Source organism: Arvicanthis niloticus, chromosome 4 (assembly GCF_011762505.2).
Source record: "Arvicanthis niloticus isolate mArvNil1 chromosome 4, mArvNil1.pat.X, whole genome shotgun sequence".
In the NCBI taxonomy this organism is placed as follows: Eukaryota; Metazoa; Chordata; class Mammalia; order Rodentia; family Muridae; genus Arvicanthis; species Arvicanthis niloticus.
Window position 1 is genome coordinate 71,634,931 of NC_047661.1, and position 21,841 is coordinate 71,656,771.

Here is a 21,841-nt window from a genome sequence, read left to right on the forward strand (position 1 = left end):
AAAGAAATGCTAATAGAGCTCTCCTGGACCAGCCCATGCTGCACATCCTGTGCCTTGGCCTAGCATGGTGAGTCCACCTGACCTATTCTCCCTACATCCTCCCCAGTTCCCATACCCAAACCACATTTCACACTAACTGACCCAACTCACTCCGAAGAGCCTTATACCATTCTCAATCTCTGGGCATGGCCCCAGTGGCAAACCTTATGTGCCATGCCCAGATGCTGAATTCACCAGATTCTATCCTACCCATGCTATATCAAACCTCCAGGCTTAGCGTAACTCACACAATCCGTGTACTGGTCCACTCTAGTAAGTTTCCTGGATCCTACTCAGCCTGTACCAATCCAACCTCCAGGCCTAACCTGGGGTATATATTTGTGTGCTGGCAAAGCCTATTAAGTCTCTATCTAGACCCTCAGCTGTTCACCCTATCCCCAATCCTCAAGTTAAGCCTCAGTCACATAGTTAACTCCCTGAAACATCATCACATGTCTATGTCAGCGCAAACCTTCATCTTAGTTCCACAACCTGTATGGCAGCCTAAATTGGTGAGGACCAATTTCCCCAGCCTACCCTTGCAATCTTCATGCTCCCAGATAAATCTTGAGCAGTATGGATTGTTGTCATCCAAATGAGATCCGGCCATTTGTCTAACTCACAAATGTGTGTTTTTGTTCAACGCAGAACTAGACTCGATCTAATCAAAATTCAACACTGAGTATCTGAAGGGTTAACCTAAAATTTCTTCATACCTGACCTGAAATCAACCATGCTTGGACAAAAACAAAACAACTAATCACACATCAAACACACAACCAACAATATCCACATGCCCAAGTCTCACCACAAAAACACAAATAATATAAAAGGTCAAGACAATCAGTTAACAAATCAAAGAGCTGAAAAACCCATACATGCCACTCATCATCAGAAAAATGTACATTAAAAGATTAAGAGATGCTGTAATATACCATTTGAATGACTAAAGTTTAAAAACATTGGCAAAACCAAGTGCTAGTTCCACTCAGGTAAAGGAAAGTTATACATACACTACAGAAAATACTTTTTATTATAAAGTTAATGTAATTTTGTGAGAGTAATGAGAACAAAATGGAATCATTTCTATTAATAAAAATTAATGTCATAGGGCCCAATTCAGACCCTTTAGCAACCTAACATTACCCATCTTAATAACTGTGGACTTTGATCCCTAGGTAAGAATGTATCCCATTCTCCAGCGCTGTAATCTCTGGCATCCCAAAACTCACACAGAGCTTATTTTCCAGATCAGAATCATTTCCCTTTTTCTGGCCCCCAAATCTCTAGTACCTAAGGATGCAAGGAAGCTCATCCCCAGGTTAAAGGCTGCCTCTCCTATGTAGGCATCCTAGCTCCACCATCATAGGACCCAAGTGGAATTCATCCCCAATTTAGAAGCCACATTTCCTGTTCTCTGGCACCCAAACCCTCACATCTCAGGTTCCATATAGACTTCACTCTCCATTCTCCCAGCACCCAAGCAGAGCTCATTCCCCAGGTCATAGGCCACATGTTCCACCTTCCAGCACCCTAACCCCAACACATAAGTAATTTGTTGCCCATATCAGAGGCCAGGAAGCTCACCCTCTGGCACCACCAACCCAAATGACCTACACAGAGCTTGTTCCACATGTCAGAAGCCACACTTGAATTTTGAAATCAAGAGAAAGATATTCCCAACTGGTTACAACTGACTTCTCTATGGAAATTTTAAAACACAGAAGGACTTAGAGTGATACCTTTCAAGTTCTGAAAGAATGCAGATAACACCCCCAGCCTACTTCATACAGCAAAACTATCATATTTGAAGAAGACTTAAAATTTTCATGCAGGATAAAAGAATTCACAACCAAAAAGATGATTCTATGTGTCATTCTAGATGGAATATTATGGACTTAAAAAAAAGGATAAAAATATCTAAGAGCTAAACGAAAGAAAGTAAATAGTGCTAGAACAAAACCAGAAGAAGATAAAGCAAACACCAAACATCCTCATCACACTTATCTCAATATCATGTCTTTTTCATTTCTTTAATTGAGTCTACTTAGTGCTCTCTTATGTGTATGGATGTGGGGACATCTGCTAGAGCATAGGGACCCAATCATCTGCCATATCCTCAATAGAGACTGACTCTTCCTCTCCCAACAGTTATCCAGTGCTAAAATCTCTTTGTTGAGGGTGGGCATACTGTATACCAGTCTGAAATTCTAAAAGAAAGAAAGAAAGAAAGAAAGAGAGAGAGAGAGAGAGAGAGAGAGAGAGAGAGAGGAAGGAAGAGAATTTAAAAGCTAAGCATGGTAGCTCATGCCTTTAATCCTAGCACTCAGGTGGAAGAGGCAGGCAGAAACAAAAATAGAATAGGTAAAATAGAAAAAGAAGAAAAGCTTTCAAATTCCTTCAACTAAGCCAGTATTATTCTATGAAGATGAAGACAAGGGGCGAGGGGACTATAAAACAATACCCCTAAATAACACAGATGCAAATATTCTCAATAAAATACTTGCTAACTTAATATAGGAACATAGCAAAAAGGTTATCATCATGACCAAATCTGTTTTTTCAGAGATGTGGAGATTGTTCAGCAAATGCTAAGTGTCAAAGTACATGATTAGCTTAATAAAATAGAAAAGGGCCTTTGGCAAAAATTTAACATCTATTCATAATAAAAGCCCTGGAGAGAAGAGGAATTAAAAGAATATATATCAACATAAGAAAGGATACATATATATACAAACAAACCCTTCCCCAATATCCTGTTAAATCAAGAAAAAGTCTACGTATAAGCATATAACCCTCATATAAGCTGCACTACCCACTTAGTGACACCAGTCCATTCTACGCAACTGTCCAGAGCCCTACAATACCCTGGGGCAATCCCATTTATCTGCCAACCCATCAGCTGAGAACCCTGGAAAGAACACACCTCATGGTAGTTCTTTCCATCCACATAAAACATCCCATGAAAGCTAAAAGTCCTGTGGACACAGGCATCTCACAAAGTAACATCATTCACCTGCAGAATCCAGATACACACTCCCTGAGGATGGTCCATCCAGTGCCATATACCTACTGATCCAAGACTCATACATGCAGATCACTACACACATATCCACTAATCACAGCCTCCATATATGAAGCTAAGATTACTCTGACAACAAAAGCAACAACCCAAGAGGAGAGATAGTAAGAGAGAGATTAGGGGGGTGAAGAATTATAGCTCAAGCTCCCTGATAATCAGATGCAAAAATGCTCAATAAAATATTTGGTAACCAAAATCAAGAGAACATTAAAAAGATCACCCACCACAATCAAGTTGTTTGTCCCAGAAAAGCAGTGTTCTTTCAACATATATAAATCAGTAAGTGTAATCGACTACACGAAGGACACAAGGACAGAAACCACATGGTCATACCCTTAGATGCAAAAATTTTATTTGATAAAATCCAAAATCCCTTTATAAGGATAAAAATTCTAGTGAATTTAGGGATACTGGGGACATGACACAACATAATTAAGGCAATATACAACAAGCTCACTGCCAACATCATGCTAAATTTTCACTAAATTTAGGAACAAGACAAAGATGTCTACTTTCTCTAGTCCTGTCCTGTTCAATACAGTGCTTGAAGTCTTAGCTAGAGCAAAAAGACAAGTGAAGGAAATAAAGGAGACACAAATTGGAAAGGAAGAAATGAAATTATCCTTCTTTGCAGATGACATTATTCTACACATAAAAGACCCTAAGGACTCTACCAGAAAACTTCTGTAGCAAAGTAGCAGTATATAAAATTAACAAAAACATCAGTTGCTTTCTTATATACAAATGGAAGACAGAACAAGAAAGAAATCGGAAAAACTATCCCATTCACAATAATTCCAAAAACAAAACTTTTGAAATAAACCTAACCAATTAAGTGAAATATTTATTCAGTAAAATCTCTAAGACACCAAAAAAAAAAAAAAAAAAAAAAAAATTGAGAAGACACCAGACAATGGAAAGACCTCCCATGCTCACGGATTGGTAGAAACAATATTGTGAAAGGGGCCATCCTACCAAGCAATCTCAGTAATCTTAGACTCAACACAATCAATACCAAATCTAAAGCAATTCTTTACAGAATTAAAAAAAAATTCATATGGAAACACAAATGGCCTAGGACAACCAAAATAATCCTAAACAATAAAAGCATTGCATTGTAGGGGTATCACCATCCCTAATTTCAAGTCACAGTACAGAAAAAGAGAATAAAAACAGCATAGTTTTGGTGATACATTGATCAATTGAATAAAATTGAGGACCCACATATAAGCCAACACTCCTTCAATCAACAGATTTTTTTTAAGCAAAGAAGCCAAAAATATATACTGAAGAAAAGACAGCATCTTCACTAAGTGATATTCAAAAAACTGGATAGCTACATTTAGAATAAAATTTAGATTTATGTACGTGCAGAGAACTGAATATGGGCCAGACTTTGGTATTGGTATTTTTATGAAGCATCACCTGTTTCAGTGTTTTGCAAACATCTTTTCCATCACCTTCTGACTGGTTTAATAAACAGCCAAACGGTCTGTAGCAGGAGAGGGGAGGAAAACCAGGACCTCTGGGCAGTTCTAACAGAACTAATTCCTTTTCAGCTTCAGCTGATAAATTTCTTGGACTTTTTAAGTCTAAACCACCTTGTAATGTTTGAAGTAAATTACTTAGCTCGAGTAGTTAATTCAGAAAGGGGTAGCAAAGACCCCAAGAGATAGATTAAATAGTACTTTATTAACTTTAAATTTTTAAAATGCTAATGAGCAAAATACAACAGCTGCTGAGAGGAACTGGATACAAAGCTGGATTATATTTTAGTTATTTTGCCATCTGCTCGTTCTCCCACAGGAATTCTGATACAAAGAGAAGATAATATCTTAGAATGGATATTTCAGCACATAAACAGAGTGAAAAATTAAAGACCTATGTAGAATTGTTCCTGAATTAATTCTGAAAGGAAAAATGAGAGTTTGTCACTTAACAGAAAGAGACCCAGAAGAAATCATGGTACCTTTTACTAACGCTGAAACTGCCTCATTATGGGCAGAGAGCAGACATTGGCAAAGAGCTTTTGGGGGTGAGGAATTAACAACAAATACCCCCAAAAGCAAGCTGAAGTTGCTTGCTTTATCAAAAGAACTAACTGAATTCTTCCTCATATAGTAAGAAGAACACCAATTTCTAAAGCTCCTACCTTTTATATAGATGCCAATCAATCAGGTTAAGTCAGAATATTGTCAAAGACCATTTTTGACACCAGGAATAAACTGAGGTGGGATCCAAAAGTGATAGTTCCTGACAATCTGGTGGTCTTTTACTCTTTTGGGGCCAGAATTGATAACTTCAGGCAATTGAGTCCTGCTGGTTACAGCAGGGGATTAGAACATGAGAAGTTCTTAGCCTGTGAGAGGCGGGGAGCTCATTAACTCTTTGTGAGCCAGCTAGAAAGGACTTAAAACTAAGACTGGGGAGAACAGCTGCAGATTTACTCATCTGCCTGGCTCTAGGTTACTTTCATTTCCACCTCAAGTGAGTGACATAACATATCAAACTTTCCCAAGATGTTGTTAACTATCACCGTATCCAATTTTACATTGGGTGTAACTTTCCCAAATCTGTAGAGCTTCCTCTATATTTCTCTTGAATTTATGAACAGCTTTCACTTTAACATTATTGGTAACATCTAGTTCCTGGAAATCAAGGGGGCTCCTACTAAGTCTTGCAGGTCATCAAGTACCAATTTAATCAAGGAAGGAGGAAAGAGAAGGAACAGTAAATAGATAAAGAGAATGGTAAATACTAAGAATAGTTCTTGATGGCCTGAGCTAAATAAATAAGTCTCTGTATCATAACTCTAGTGCTGGTGGGTCAACGACAGTCCAGCACTTGTACTCAGATGCACATAACCACATGTGCACAGACTCACATACACACACATGCACATAATTAAACATGAAAAACCCTTTAAAAATTATGAAACTAGATCCTCATCTCTTATCCTGTATAAAACTCAATTCCAAGTAGATAAATGACATCAAATTAAGATCCTACAGTGAATCTGTCAGAGGAGACAGAGCAGAAAGTAGTAAAGTGCACCAACTACAAACATGAGAAAGGAATTTATGACTAGGACTCTATTAGCCAGGCATTAAGACCAACAATCAAAAGGGACCTCATAAAACTAAAAAGCTTCTATACAGCAAAGGACACTGTCATTTGAATGCAAAGGAGCCTACAGAAGAGGTAAAAACCTTTACCAGCTATACATCTCACAGAGGATTCATGTATAAACTACACAAAGAACTCAGAAAACTAAACATCAAGAAAACAAGTCAACTAAAAATTAGGACATGGAATTAATAGTGAATTCTCAAAAAAGAATTCGCAAATGGCTGAGAAAAAATTTTAATGTTCAATGTCCTTATCCATCAGAGAAATCTACAAATTTATTCTAATTTGAGATTTCACTTTACACCAGACAGAATGGCTAAGATCAATAAAACAAATGACGGTAAATTATGGCATGGATATGGGGAAAGTGGAACATTTATTCATTGTTGGCTGGATTGCAAACTGACATATCCACTACATAAATCAGTGTGAAATCTCCTTAAAAAGCTAGAAATACATCTACCACTTGATCTAGCTATTCCACCACTGGGCACATTCCCAAAGGACTCTATAGCCTACTACAAAGATGCTTGCTCATCCATGGTAACTTCTTCTCTATTCATAATACCCAGTAAATAGAAACAGTCTAAATGTCCATTAACTGAAGAAAAAGTAATGAATTTAACCCACTAAAAAACAAAATTTGCAGTAAAAGGGATGGAACTAGAAACAATTATTTTTCCAGAGGGGAAACTTTCTTACACAAGTGTGAACCCTGAAGACTGGCCTGGCAAGATACGCCCTCAGCAACCTTTGCTCCCTCACGCGGCTCTTCCACCCCCTCTTCAGCAATGCTCCCTGGGCCTCAGAGTGGGTACCATAGATCTCTGCTACCTATATAGATCTATTGGAGGGTTTATACCTAAACAATACAAGGAATTTAACATTTAAAATCTCAAGAAAATAAACTCCCAATTTTTAAAATTTAGTTATGGAATTAACTGAAAATTCTCAAAAGAAGAAATAACAATGGCTAATAAACATTTTTTTAAAGTGTTCAACATCTTTAGCCTTCAGGGAAATGCAAATCAAAGCTAATTTGAGATTCTATCTTACTCAAGTAAGTGTAGCCTTTTTCAGGAAAAATGTTTGCCCATTCTCTTCATAAACAGATACTTTTTTAAGCCAGAAAATTATAAGAGACAAGTCTCACATGTGGTAACTTAATAGGAATTACCATAAAAGACTCTGCCAGAACTACAACCTATACAGCCACCTCAACCTTATCCAAAAATCCTTCTGCAAGGGCATCTGCACAGCAGCTGTGCATCCTTGTTAGTAAATGCTGTAGCTACATATGATTGTTCTGAAGCATCTTATGCAGGTTCTTCCAGGGAAAATGGCAAAAACCATTTGTGCCCTTGAGTCTCCAGTCAGGGCCAATGGAAGAACCCAGCAGCTCACCCAATGCTAACCCCACTCCTAGCAGAATGTCCTCACTACATCACAGCTTCCAACTCCAGGCTCCTGGGAAATTATGACATCAAATTTTAGCAAACCTGCATCAGATGTTGAAACATCAGGAGAAATTTGTGCATCAAGAAAATGGCTGGCAAAAATAAACAGAAGATGCTGATGAAAACTGGGATTTACATTGCATGGAGTGGTTAGAGGACAAAGTGTTTGTACTGTGTATTCTGTTAGCTTATATTATAAACTAAGGCCAAAAGCAATTACAAGACTTGTTGATGTGAGCATAGATAAGGCTCAGAATTCGTACCAGATACTTGCCACCTCATCACTAATTCCTGTTTGTTCCTCCATAGGCATCCTAGTATCTAAAACATCACAACTTCAAGCTGGCATTATATTAGCTCAGTTCACAATTTTTTATTTTTTTAATTTATTCTTTTAATTAATTAATTTATTTATTTATTTTTCTTTCCCCTTTCCTTCTACCTCTTGCTCTGGGCCTGCTTGCTCCGGCTCCTGCTTGTTCCGGCCCAAAGTACATATGAGGGCATCAGATCTCATTATGGATGGTTGGGAGCCACTATGTAGTTGCTGGGATTTGAACTCATGACCTCCTAAAGAGCAGTTGGTGCTCTTAACCGCTGAGCCATCTCACCAGCCCCTCTGTTCACAATTTTTAAAGACAAAAAAAAATGAGGATCTTCTAAGATATGCTTTTGGAGTTGTTTAAATTGATATTTCTCTTTTGAATACCTAAAAATTCTGTATTTTAGAAAAAGATAGATTTTTTTGTAGTATTAAACATCTCTGAATACAATCACATAGTATTTTAGATGGCATGAGTGTAAACACACATGCTTGAAGTTGCTTTTGGACACAAGTTTACAAATCTAACAGTTATTCATGCCAAAATAAAAGCTTTTTATCGGGAATATTTGTTCATAAAAAGTAAAAATAGAAATACCTGACTAGAAACAAAAGACAATTTTATCTTACCTCAGCCTCTTTAAAAGGCTATTAACCACAAGTTTTATGGTATTCATTAATTATAGTGTAATACTGCCTGAAAGGAAATCATGCCATGTATATATCTTTTATAACCTATGGACAAACTTCAAAATCACGATAGTCACTGAAAAATTTATAAAATGTTTGTATGATGAATAGAAGATCTTTATGTAAACAATAAATAACAAATTTGTGATACTGAGTAAGCTAGAGAAAGTTGAGGAAATGAGATCAAGAACATATAAGACCCAAACATCGCTGAATCAAGAAGGGATTTGTTACATGATTCTCTGTACTTGTTTGTAATCCACAAAGTATTAAAAAAAAAAAAAAAAAAAAAAAAAAAAAAGGTATCTGAAGACAAGTGTTGCAAAGCCCACCGAGGACTGCTCAAGGAAAAGGCGCTCTGATCGGCTGGTCCACCGGCATATCTGGTCTACCATGACCCAGTTTTTTACATAAATTTCTAACCACATCAATTCATAATAGTCATCAGCTGAGTCACACAGCAAACATTCTGGCTGTCCTGCAACGCACCTGGGCCATCTGCCCATCATGCTCCCAAGGGAAAAACAGCGTTCTGATTGTTTTCATACTTCAGCTTGCACGAGAGGTAAGTTTCAGTGAAAGAGATTTTCTGGTTCTCACCAAGTTCCGGGTACTAATATTAGCGTGTTTCTGGGTCTACAAGGAAAAAGCAAGACCAAACTCTGGCGTATTTCTACACAACACTCCAACCTTACTCTTTGCCCTTAAAATTTCGAAAGGTAGATAGCAAGAAAATCTTTCTAACAAAAAAAGCAAAGAATTTCAAATAAATATTTAGCTGTATAGTGAAGCCGAGTTTGTCACAGTTTATCTTTTCTTGTTATGACTCCATAATCTCAGAACCAATGGCTAAAACAAGAATTTGGGTGGCATATCAAACCTTAACCAAGGTCTGGATCTCACCTCTGAAGACAAGGGAAGAGGTTCTAGTCCTTTGGGCTTATTGCCCTGATACACCCAGATGCAATCTGAAAGGCAGAATCATACTCAGCAAAGACTTGATTGGTCCACTCTGTTAACTATAAATCAAAAACTGGAACTGGTTATCATAGGAAATTCTCTCCCATTCGATCAATTCATTTAAAAGATATCAATGGTTATTAGAGGAGCTTCAGAGCAAAGGAATTTCAGTACTAATGTTGCATTACCACATTATGGCAGCCTGACAACTTCAACAATTTTCCTTAAAGGGGAGAAACAACACAAAAGTAATGTTATTGTTTAATGAGCAATGCTTACAGGCTAGGAGTATTACTTTATGCACTGTGCTTGGTTTACTACTTATCACTTAATTTTACTCTCATAGCAACCCAATGTTCTTGGTATTGTCATTCTATTAAAGGGGAAACAGACTCTGAAAAGTTAAGTGACTTGCTTTTATTAACACCAATTTTACATTTAAGTCTATCTGCTACCTACACAGGTCTGCTTCCATTACACTGTCAGTAATTAAACTATAAACATTTAAAGCCAGAGCAGCCTCCTCTTTCTGGACATTGCTGGAAACACTAATTAGTATCCATCCTCTTTCTACCTTCATTGCAAATATACTTAATGTCCTTGAGGGAACATTGAGAAACAACTTTACTCACTGGCAGTACACTTAATTTCCAAGGGTGGATCCCAGCTGCAGATAACTCATCTCACATTTCATTTAACTTAGCACATTAATTGTACTCATTAACCTTAATTTCAGGAGGCATTTTGTGACCTGGTCCTCAGTGCATGCCCTGTTTGAAGCTCACCATTTACTACATTATGTTGGGTTACTATGAGAGTGCATTAACAACAATACATGTATTCTTTTTTTTTTTGAAAGATCCTATATCCAACTGTCCTAATAGCCAAAATCTGTGCCCCACTTCCCTATCTACTCCTGTACTCTCAAACTCCCCCACTCTCAGACTGAAATCCACCCAAGAGGATCTTTGAGTAGCAACCCCATCCCTAGCTGGTCATTTTCTTCACATCAAAACAAAAACATCCCAGATATTGACTATTTTAAATCACAAGGTGCTCATAGATACAAACAACTATAATGGATTAACTATGCAATATTTTTTTAATTCACAGCCAAAGAAAGAAACCCCATACTCAAAAATATTAGGAGGAAGTGGGCTCAGGAATCAAAGAATGTTTTCTTCAGGGATGAAGCATATAGGGGGAAAAATATCCAAAAGTATGGCTGAAAAAGCAAGTTAGAAGCATGTTCTAGCAGGTTTTAAATAGATTCATTTCAGACAGACAAAAAAGAAAAGTTCATTAAAAAGCAGTGAAAAGGTGAAACAAAGAAGAATGAAAGGCGAGTACTTCAGAGAGAATTATGCTAAGAAATTGTCAAGATAAAAAAATATATTTTATAAAGTAACAATAACACCATAATGTATCAGTGAATAGTAGGTAGATAACTGAGTAAGTAGCCCATTAACAGATTCATATGTGCACACATAGATTATATATATGATATTATATAATATATATTTATATATAATTAAAGATGGATTTGTAGACTATCTAATATAAAGCTGCTATGTAAAGCACCTGAAAGTGTATAATCAGAGGTTAGAAGATGGTTCAGCAGATAAGAGTCTGTGAGGCACAATCATGAGAACCTGAGTTCTAATCCTTAGCACACATGTAAAAGTTGGACATGGACATGCACCTCAGTATCATAGGAAGCAGAGACAGGAGGAGAGCTAGGGTTTGCTGGCTGCTAGCATAGCTCTAGTTTAGTGAAAGTTCCTGTGTCTGGAGAATAATGATAAAATGATAAAAAATGGTAAAATAATGGTTGTGGATAGGCACAGATGAGCTTTCCCATCAGTAGGTACTGCTGAGCAAAGTCACACAGGGAAGAGCTGGTCTTGAGCTGGGTAAGGACCAGGGGGTGTAGGAGGTGCCAAGAGAAGAGTACTCTTGAACCCTACAGCCACTTGAAACCTGAGCACCATGAAGTCCCCAACACCAGTGGGTTTTAAAGCAATCACTACAAAACTTTCTTTTTAGCTTTTGCTTGGGGTGGGGGTGGGAACAAGGTTTTTCCCTCTAGTTGTGGGTAGGAAGAAAGTTAATGTAGCCCTGTGGTTTTTTAGAAGTCGGTGGGACATTCTGCCTTATCCCAACTCGGTCAGTGCTTCCACATGGAAACAATGCAATAAACCCTTAAAAAAGTGGTGGACAGGATTCCTGTCCTTCTCCCCAGCTGCCATGTGTGTATCCTCATGCATACATGTACATATACCAGACACACAATACATGCTCACAATTTTTAAAAAGTATACACATATTGTAAGTATTAATGACTATCTTTACCACTGCTTATAATTATTACAAATTAGTATGGAAAGAAAGTATCATTTGGGAAATTTCATTGTGAAGAAGTATGACTATAGTCAAGGAAGAAAGAAAATGTATAGAAAATAATGCGACCAAAACATGGAAGATACTGGATGAAGAATTAGTGAATAAATAATACTTATAAAGCTAAGGGAAGCAGATTATAGAATTAAGGGATTGTCAATATCAGGGAGGGAAGTTTGCCAACCCAAAAAACTAGAAAAACAATTACAGAAATAAAATCAAAGCCAGGCATGGTGGCACACACCTGTAATTCTAGCATTCTGGAAGCTAAGGCAGGAAGATTGCCATGGGTTTGAGAACAGCAGGGATACATAGTGAGACACTGTTGTTCTAAAAATTTAAATTTAAAACATGCAATCAAGTTCAACCATAGAAAAATCAGCTTTGGAAAAGAAAAGGGTCCCATGCTGCTGAGACAAAAGGAGGTAACTATGAATAATGCCTGCAGTGTAGGAGGCTTAGGCAGGAGCATGAGTTCCAGGCTGGTGTAAGCTTCATGGTAGTGAGACTCTGCCTCATTAAACAAAGAAACAAAGACAGACAGACAGACAGACAGACAGACAGACAGACAGACAGACAGACCAGTTATAAGTTTGTTTGATAGGCAAGTTCTCCCTGGGATGAGCTGCATCAGTACCACACAGGATAGTAACTTTAAAAGGAAAATGCTTGGACATCATCGAGCTGTATCCAGTCTGTATCTAGCGATAGACCCAGGAATCTGAATTTCAGTAGTTTATGGCCCACTCAATCTCTTCAGGAAGAAGGAAAATAAAGGATTTTCCTACTCATTTGTCCCTAGTGAGAAAACAAAACTGGTCCCCTGCCTGGACACTGCTATGACTCTGCACACCAAAGCCCATCACCACTAGAAAGAGAGAAATCTTTACATTCTGAGATAAGCTGGAAATGGGAGAAAGATTCTACTTAACACTAATCTTCGAAAAACAGAGAAGCTTCAAGACCTTTCCTATAACCTGCTAACATAAGTGACTTTATCTCTGGCTTTTGTAATACAACTCTGAGAATCATGTGGAGAAATTGCTATTTGACTTTCATAAGAAAATTGTTTAAAGGATTGTCTTTTTTCCTTTAAATGCCATGTCATTTATCCATATAAGCACTCTTCTCAAGCCTGGGCTCTTAGTGCTCCTTAAACAATCTCCCTTTTTAGCTCTGTTGTAAAGTTATCCACCAAAAGCAAGATAAGGAGAGAGGGAGGGGAAGGGAAGAAAAAAGGCTTGAAAAGAATGGGAACACTCTGAAAACCTGGTGATTTTAGGGAGGAGTTTTGAGAAAAGTAGAATGTCTGAAGCCTGTAGGGGAATTAAGGCACCATCAGATAACTTTAGCAGCACCCAAAAGCCTGGCAAAAGAAATAAAGCAATAAATCTAAATTAATCCAGATTTAAGGTTGTCAGGGAAGGTGCAAGGACACTCAATGGTTCCTACAGAGTTACAGAAGAAAGCAGCTCGTCCAGCCCAAACAGCATGTGAAGAGAAGGATACTTCATAGCCATTCTCCTTACGCAAGGCCCTAACTTTATGTATTCAACTATAGCAGAAAACGGATGTTTTGCTATGAGCAGTAACTTGTCAGATTAAAGGAAACTATGGGACACACTAGGATACTCCAGATCCTTCTTTTTCTTCTTCTTCTTCTTCTTTTTTTTTTTTTTTTTTGCCTTCACAGTAAATGATCCAGGTAAGAACCCTTAAGCTTCTCAATGTGTAAATGGAAGCTGCCATAGAGCCATAGACATGTAACACCTAAAAAAACTCATTCTCAATCAGATTCACTAGCCCACACTGGCACCATCATAAACAACTGAGCTCCACTAGGTTAGAGCAAAGCCGTATAGATAAAGGGAAAATAGAGTTTCGAGGGAAAACCAGACCCCTACTAAAGCCAGTGCCTGCTGCACGTATTCAAAAAAAAAAAAAATCATGTAAGAAAATTTCTGGCACTATAACTAAAGAGATGAGAAAGGTAATGCAGAAGTAGTTGTTACACTGCAAACACCATAAAGTAACCCTAACTATTTTATCTGATTGCCAGTTGAAGGAGTGTAACATGTGGGTGGACAGGAGTAAGAGGGATGAGCTAGGTGGAAAAGGAAGTGAGAGGAAAAATTTGAGCTTAGTTCATTTATCATCATTATCTGTGATCTCTCAAAGGAGGTGGTGTGGGCAGCAAACGGTTTTGAACAGGACTTGTCTAGGTGAAGAGAGTCACTGTTCATGGAAGGTCACTCTCGTTGTAACTGTAATAAAAATTCTTTTCGCCTCCCTGCCTTGGGAAATGACTAGTGTGACTTGGTTTGCTCTGCAGTGGCAGGCTTACCTACTGCTGACACCAACCACAATGCAATAGGATTGGGCTGCACAATTCCAAAGTGTTATGATGGAATCTAGGATATCTATTACATGAAAGCAAATGTGGTAGAGCTGACAAACTGAACACTGTAGAGACAACACATAACTAAGCAATTTTTCCATTGCTCAGAGGTGCTCACTGGGAGCCAGCTGGCACAAAAATTCAACTCATTTAGTTATCCATCTATTCCTAGTTCAAAACCACACTCACCAGAGTGGACAGTTATAACTCTCCTCCAGTATTCTTAGCCAGTTGGTTCCAGGACCCACAGGTCTCAAAGTCTGCAGATGCTCACATCTCTTATAGAAAGTAATGGAACACTGCAGATAACCTACATGCATCCTCTTGCTTATATTTTAAATCATCTCTAGATTATTTATAACTCTGCATGTAATGTAAATACTGCATGCATACTTATTAGCCACTTCTTGGGGAATAATGATAAAAAAAGATTCACATATTCAGTATAAATATGATTGTATCTCAAGTACTTTTTCTTATCTGAAGCTGAATGGTTGGATGGGGAGCTCACAGAGCTAAATGCATGGATGGGGAACTCAGAGCTGAATGGATGGATGGGGAACTCACAGAGCTGAATGGATGGATGGGGAGCTCACAGAACTGAATGAATGGATGGGGAGCTCACAGAGCTGAATGCATGGATGGGGAACTCAGAGCTGAATGGATAGATGGGGAACTCACAGAGCTAAATGGATGGATGGGGAGCTCACAGAACTGAACTAATGGATGGGGAGCTCACAGAGCTGAATGCATGGATGGGGGCTCACAGAGCTGAATGGATGGATGGGGAACTCACACACTGACTACTGACTGTACTTTTATTTTTATTTTGCCCTAGGTAACTTCCATTCACAAAGTTATATGCCCAAAATGACTAGAAATGCAACAGTCTTTTTTATTCACATAAGCACCACAAATCTGGGGCATAATATGCAGACCTTTAATCCTGGCACTGAGGCAGGGGCAGGCAGATCACTCTGAGTTCAAAGCCAGTCTGACATATATTCAGGCTAGCCACACTATATACTGAGATGATACACTGTCTCAGTCTAGATACAGTCTAGGTATGGTTCTTCCTTAACCATGGCACTATATTCTCTATAAGAACACAATGTATTTTGAATACTGAAAATTGATAAAATAACAATATCCTATGGAGCATTAAAGAGATTATTGTGTATGTATAATGATTTAAAATATAACATCAAATAAAAATCATGACCAATTATGAATAGTACATGACATAAATTCTAAAACTAACAAAAATTATGTATACACATGTAAACATGTCCACTAAATTCCTAATGGTAATTGTTTCTGATGTTCGAACTTGAAGATAGAATATGAAGGACTTAAATATGACTATACTGTTTTATTCACTTTAATATATTTAATATGTCCTGAAACAAATGATAAAATGCCTATGTACACTCACATAAAATGTTAGTATAAAATTACTCAAAACAAAAATAAAAACTATTTCTTGTAACAGAATTTGACTCTGCAGTATGGCTGGCCTGAAACTCACTACACAGACCTAGAACTCACAGAGATCTGCCCACCTCTACTGCAGAGTGCTGAGATTAAAGGCGTGTGCCAATACACCCAGCAAAAAATATTTCCTAAGAAAAGATTTAGTGGGAACTCAGGAGTAAGAGAGTTAGGAGGCTATGCTGTCTGATCAGTAAGTGGAATTTCAGAGTTCACAGCTTCAGAAGTAGAGCAATTATAGATGCTCACAAGGCCCTGGGTATGGCCATTTGAATGGGTGGCTGATGTGAAGTGGAGGTGGAATCCAGTGTAGTGGAAAAAATGAATAATGTAGATGTGTCATCAACATGGTTGCTAAGATTTTCCAGAATAATGATGGTAGCCAGGGTGGGAAAAGACAACTGCCAAAGTCGTCACTGAATATGATTATAGGATAAGGAGATTAATTGAAGGGAAAAGTAAGAATAAAGAGGGTGGAGTGTGCATCAATGTGTGAGTAGTTGTTGAAAGAGTGGTGAGAAGAAAAAACAAATACATATCCACACCCCATGATGTAGGGGAGAAAGAAATCCCTGCCCTTGGATCTGCTGATTCAGGAAAAATCCAATACTAGTTAAAGTGAGGAGATGGTTACATCAAAAATCCCATTGTAGGTACTGTATGACAGCTCAGGAGTTATGAGCACTGGCTGCAATTCCAGAGGACCCAGGTTTGACTCCTAGCATTCACATGACAGCTCACAACCCTCTGTAACTCCAGTACTAGGGGGGTCTGATGCCTTCTGGCCACTCAGGCACTGCACACATACGGTACTCAGACATTCAGGTGAACAAAACAGCTATACACAAAATAAAATGAAAAGAAAATCCCATTTTTCTTTTTTATAATTCACTGACCCACAACTACATGTACAATCACAAAAGAGTAAATTTGTGTTATATACATATACATATATATATACATTTGAGTCCATATTATGCTAGAAATAAAACTGATAGTTGTACCACAGAAAACAAAATATCAAAAAGCCAAAGGCCAATCTATAAGACATTCAACTTTGGGAAATAAAGTTAACACCCAGTGAAATGACCTGAGGGAGCAGATAAAGTTTCAAACACTTTAAATGAAGAGATGATTCTAGTTCAGAAAATGGCTTTACCTTTGGAAACAGCTCTTGCTAAGACACAAAAAATAACTAGAGAGAATGACCAACCTAAGAATAGATTTGAGGTTTGAACTCAGAGAAAGGGGCAACCAATACACTGCAACTTCAATTTTTTTTAAGACAGAGTTAGAAGAGTGAGCCCATTAGAATGGGAAAGCAAGTCCAGGATGCAAAAGAACAAGACTCAATGATACTTCCCGATTCAATCCCATGTCAGAGCTAAGTTTCTCTAATATTAATATCAAGTATGCCAAATTCTCTGCTCCATAGCCCTGAAGGGCCTCTTACAATGCTGAAGTCATGTTAGTAGTCCCAGGAAAAGGCAACAGACATCATTGCTGTGCTGAAACCCTCTATACGTCAAGACAGGTTTGTCCTGTACGCAGTCATCACTCCTCAACTACAGCATGTGAAGAACATAGGTTCCTCACACTACACCTTTCCTTTTTCTTCAAATTCCCCTTTACTCTTGTTTGGGGACCCTAAGAGAACATACTACATGATGCAGAAAAAGGAGCTGGACCAACCTCAAAATAGTGCATGCATGTGGCCACAGTTGTTTTTACAGCTCTAAAACATTTTACTTCTAAGCATCTGAAAATTTAGAAAACCCCAAAAAAATTTTAAGTAAAATTCATCTCTTTCTGTTAAAGAACGAGGCAGCAAGACTAAACCATCGGCACAAGAAAGAAGGGTGCATTTTTTTTTTCTTTTGTGATGATAGGGCAGAACCTAAGATGCCCTCATTCATCATACATTCTAAATAGGCTATACAATTGAGTGACATCCTTCAGGCTAAACAGTAACTAACTTTTAAGTTAGTCAAGTTGGATAAAAATCATCAAACTCCCCAACTCTATATCAATAATAAACATCTTAAAGTGAAATGCTGACAAAGAAGAAAAAACACAAAAATGAGAAGCTAAGAAAGCAGAGGAAAAAGCACCAATAACATGCATAATTTGCCCAGCTCTGAGCAGCCTGCAGAGAGAAGCATGTCAATCTAGGTCTACATTCCAATGAAAATAATCCCATCTGCATCTGGAGCCTCCCTCTGGAGTAACTCCCACTGCAGCCATCTCCTGCAGGAATTCAGTCCTCACTCAACAAACCTCAACTGCCCTTCAAACTACACCCTGTCACACTGGGCAAATGTCATTCCCTATGTGATTAGCAGCCCAAAATGAAAACATATTAATACTGAATGACTCGTTAAACACTAATAGCTAAAAGCACTAAGCATTTCCTATGCAGTAGCCCTACTCAAAAAGCTCCTGTACACTAACTCTTTGAGGTGTTCTTATGTACTACAGAACCAAATGGGGTCAGTTAAATGGCAGGGTGCAAAAGTCTTTGTAAGCGCACACACACACACAGATAGTCACAGAAAAGCAGAGTCAGTAGTTTGACCATTATCTGACTTGCCACCTAGAAAACAAAACAACCAAAATGATGGTTTTATTCAGAAATGCACATGTATAACTACCAAGTGGCCCAATCACAATGACTTCCTGCTTCTGCAGACTCACTGTTCATTCACGTTGATGTTTTCAGTCTTTACATCTGAAATTCAAGAGGGTACAAATTGGGCCATCTTAGCCAACTAGAGTAAACAGCAGGGCCTCAGTGCGAAAATAGTCAATCCCCACAGCCAAGTACTGCACTCATGTCTTCATGAAGGTGAAGCCCACATTTCTGACTTCAAACAGACAAGATAAGTGGTATCTGCAGTGCCAGAATTTCAGCAATCAGAGGTAAAAATAGAGTAAGCTTGGGGAAATAAACTTAGCTTTGATATTCATTCCCTCAACAAATATTTTTGGAACATTGACTATGTATCTGATACTGTGCTGGATTCTGGCATTTGGCAGGGAACCAAATCAAGTCTTGCCTCTAGCAGCATTCACTCATAAAGTAAGCTAGAGGACCAGCAAATAAACAACGGAATGGGACACTAGCAAAATAACCAAGGAGATCTCTTTCATATGGAGCATGGGAGGTCATAATAACTCTCAAGTGCTCAAAGCCAGGGAGGTAGATATACAGGTCCTAATGACACGTGTCATTATATCTTTCAGATTCCTGGGAACTTCCATATTTAATAACATTCATGATTGTGAAATGCAGACTTCTCAACCTTGGGCCCCAGGGCCTGTTCTAGTTCAGACCTGCCCACCTATCCTCTCACCTCCACTCCCAGACACACCCTCTCCATTCCATTTAAGTTAATCTTCTCATTGGCCCACATATACTGTTTATTCTTCAAGACCAGGAAGTTTCATCTTCCGCATTCTTCTGTGCTAAGTTCCCAAGCTCTCTCCTCATCCACATTACTCCTTTTCTGACAATTACCTGAAACTACTGTCCTGTCCCTCTGGTGTTTTACACACCCCATAATCTGGGACTTTGACTTTAACATAAGGCACCACACTCTCCTCAGAATGTGTAGGCAGAAGAGAAAGGGAGTTGGTATTTGAAAGTTCCCGCAGCCTGAGACAGAGAAATGACTCAGGCTCATCCCCACAATGAGAAGGGGCCAAAAAGTATCCAAGAGACACACATTCCAAACAGAAGGACACAGTGTCTCTAATCAAAGAATCCGACAACTAAGAACACTGGTGACAGGGGCGTATGGAGCTAAAGAAGATTCCAGTGAAACACCTAATTGAGGAGTAGAGGAAAGTCAAGCGTTAACCCAGCCTTGCGGACTGCTCCTACACAGGGCAGAGTAGTCAAGACTTACTAACTTGGGAAACTGAGAGGGTCAGTTAACAAATGGTAGCAGAAGGAACTTGGGGAAATTTTCAGAAACCAAGAACGGGAGTCAAGATTAAGAGCCTGACCTGATTCCAAACTGGAGAAAGATCATTAGTGGGCCTGCTAGAGGGAAAACGGGTTGAAGTAGATGAAAGAGAGAAAAATGAAGGACGGACAGAACTGTTTATGCACAAATTAGTCCTTTTAAGGAAAGAGCCTTACCTTGCACCTCATTTCTACCAATCAAAGCCCTTACTTAGGAAAATAAATATACATATAGATTACATAAAAAAGAAAGACCTGAGACATTGGGCATCACTCAGTAGGGAGAAGTATGGCAAGAAACCTGAGTAGTCACTTAGAAGTTACGGATGACACAGGTTTACTAGAGGGTTCTGTCTTCTTGACAAAGTGAGAAGCTATGTGATCTGTGAATGAACACAAGACTAAAAATGAGGAGGTGGACTTAGACCAGCTTTGTTAACAACTTCCTAGAAGACCCTGAAACAATCCAATTCATTTCCCTGGGATCTATTATTTTATCTATAAAAGACTAATGTGGTGGCTTATTTGCTTGTTTGTTTTTCCAGTTTCTGGAACACTCTTTTCTCAGATCTCTAAGTGGCTCTCTCATTCTGTTTTTTCCAGTCTTTGTTTAAATCTTGCCTTCTTAATGGGTATTTATTAACTACCCTACCTAACAGTGGGACCCACCCGTCCCACTCACACACCCTCTAATCTGAGATCTTTGTTCTATGTGATACACTTCAAATGGCTGAACAATATACAGAAAAGCATAAAATTCCAATAAATATTTGTTAAATGAATCTAATACGGGGAAAATCTTGTGGAAAAAAAAAAAGACTAAAATAATAAACCATTTAAATTCTCCCTAGGGTCAATTTTCTACCCATTAGTCTATCACTATATTCCCTTAAGCCCTATGCAATATGTCGTGCCCCGCGTGCCCCGCTCGACCAGCAAGGAAGACTCGACAAACCGGATCCTTCTCAACAGCCTTTATTGTAGAAGCGCTCTTTTAGATTTCAGGGAGAGACCTCGAATGCCCAGAACGGGCTGCTTATATACCCTCGGCCCTGGGGGTGGGGGGGAAGCACATGGGGGTGCACGATTGGTCAAATTGCAGTGCTTCATTAGCATACCCCGCCCGGGAGGGGGTGATTGGTCAGAATGTGGTACTTAATTAGCATACCCGTTCAAGGAGGGGTTGGAGCCAAACTGAATTGCGCATGCACAGTGCACTGGTAGTTACTACCAGAGGCCTAGGCAGACGCCATCTTGGCCAGCTGTGTTAGATCGGCTGGCGCACGAGCGCGTCTTGGCCTGCCGAGTCGGGTTGGTGGCCTACAGCAATAGTATGGGGTCAGGTGTTCAATAAGCCCTCATTAAATTACTAAATAAGTTAGAAGCCAGCAAGGGCAAACACCCACAGTATTCCCGGGCCACCTGCTGACAACCCTACTTAGTATCTGCTTAAGCAACTGAAGTGACAAGAGATGTCAGGGGTAAGAGTTACAGGAAATACTTATTTCCCCAATAAGGACAAAAAGGCTTTCCCAGTAAAAACAGGAAGTATGTTAATGCTGTAAATCAGGTATCTTCAAAGGTGGGGGGGGGGAATAATTAAATCTCCTGTGAAGGACAGTAATAACAGTTTAGTGCCTTGCACTGAGGTCTTGTGTAGCAGATATTAACTTAAGCACTCATATATTCCTTCAGTCCTCACATCCAGTCCATTATGTATTGTCATCAACTAATAGCTGAGCGTTCCTTTGAAAAGTAACAACAAGACCCACAATTTAAACTAAAACATTAAGTAAGAAAATTACAGACAAGTTCTTTTGGAGGTACTGAGTGAGGCACACGTGCTGGCCAGTATTATGATACACAATTTAACAACTCCTGACCTGCCGAGTCAGACCTCACATCA